This window comes from Etheostoma spectabile, chromosome 22 (assembly GCF_008692095.1).
Source record: "Etheostoma spectabile isolate EspeVRDwgs_2016 chromosome 22, UIUC_Espe_1.0, whole genome shotgun sequence".
Lineage (NCBI taxonomy): Eukaryota > Metazoa > Chordata > Actinopteri > Perciformes > Percidae > Etheostoma > Etheostoma spectabile.
Genome location: NC_045754.1, coordinates 15423196 through 15424779, shown reverse-complemented (window position 1 = coordinate 15424779; position 1584 = coordinate 15423196). Strand labels below are relative to the sequence as shown.

Here is a 1584-nt window from a genome sequence, read left to right as displayed (position 1 = left end):
GTGCTCTAGTGGGACAATAAGGCACTAGGAGCTCTTCAAGAATAAGAAGAATAAGATGGTGCTTGACCATTTAGAGCTTTGTAGGTCAAGAGAAGGATTTTAAATTTAGTCCTGGATTTTATAGGAAGCCAATGCAGAGAAGCTAATACAGGAGAAATATGATCTGTGTTTTTAGTTCTTGTCAGAACACACGCTGCAGCATTCTGGATCAGCTGTAGAGTCTTAAGGGACTTATTTGAGTATCCTGGTAATAAAGAATTACAGTAGTCCAGCCTGTAAGTAACAAATGCATGCACTAGTTTTTCAGCATCGTTTTGATACAGGATGTTCCTAATTTTGACAATGTTACAAAGATAAAAAAAGGCTGTTCTTGAAATTTGTTTTAGATGGGCGTTAAAGGATATATCCTGATCAGAAATAGATTTCTGAAAGTAGTGCTAGAGGCCAGGTCAATACCATCCAGAGTAGCTACATCCCTGGATACTGACGTTTGGAGGTGTTTAAGGCCAAGCACAATAGCTTTAGTTAACATTAGAAAATTGCGTGATTTTTATATATTTTATGCATACTTGAAGTTTAGCTAACTGTCTCTTTTCGTCCGGCCTGATTGATAGATATAATTTGGTGTCATCCGCAAGGAAAGTTAATTGAGTGTTTCCTAACAATATTGCCTAGAGGAAGCATTTATAAGGAGAATAGAATTAGTCCAAGAACTGAGCCTTGTGGAATGCCATAGCTAACTTCAGCGTACTTGAGGGATTCGTGGGATCGTTAACGTCAACAAATTGAGATTGATTGGATAAATATGACTTAAACCAAGTGTGATTAGTGTGATTCCTTTAATGCTAACTAAATGTTCCAGTTGCTGTAACAGGATGGTAGGGTCATTGGTGTTGAATGCAGCACTAAGATGTAGTCCTTTGTCTGCAGTAGTTAGAAGGTCATTAGTAATTTTCACCAGTGCCGTCTCTATGATGCTTTCTAAATCCTGACTGTAAACTATTGCTATGTAGAAAATCACATAACTGATTAGCAACTACCTTCTCAAGGAGAGAGAGAGAAATGGAAGATTAGATATAGGTCTATAGTTTGGTAAAACCTCAGGGTCGAAGGAGGGTGTTTTTCCGGAGAGGTTTTATCACAGTTACTTTAAATGATAATGGTACATAACCTGTTAATAGAGACATATTGATCATATCTAGTAATGGAGTGTGGACCACAGGTAACGCTTCTTTAAGTAGCCTGGTTGGAATGGGGTCCAAGAGACAGGTAGAGGGCTTAGCTGAAGAGACCTTAGACATTTATTGTTGAAGGTCTATAGGATAGAAGCAGTCTAAACATATGGCAAGCCTTGTCGTTCTTTCTAGTGCTCCTGCTTTTAAAGGTGAACCATTAGAAATTGAGGACAAAAGGTGATGAATTTTATCTCTAATTATTATATATTTATCATTAAAGAAGCTCATAAAGTCATCACTACTCAGAGCTGTAGGAATAGATAGCTCTAACGAGCTGTCACTATCTGTCAGCCTGGCTACATTGCTGAAAAGAAACCTTGGGTTTTTCTTATTTTCTTCTATTAGTGAT

At 37.6% G+C, this 1584-nt stretch overlaps 1 protein-coding gene and 1 long non-coding RNA gene across 3 annotated transcripts in view; both read left to right on the top strand.

Annotated features, from left to right (window-relative positions):
* Nucleotides 1–1011, top strand: part of LOC116671977 (uncharacterized) — a 9618-nt gene extending 8607 nt beyond the window's left edge. The window contains exon 3 of the long non-coding RNA XR_004327432.1: nt 917–1011. This is a non-coding gene — a long non-coding RNA (uncharacterized LOC116671977). The remainder of the gene's footprint in view (nt 1–916) is intronic.
* cntnap2a (contactin associated protein 2a) overlaps nt 1–1584 on the top strand; it is a 351650-nt gene that overhangs the window by 273705 nt on the left and 76361 nt on the right. The window lies entirely within an intron of this gene.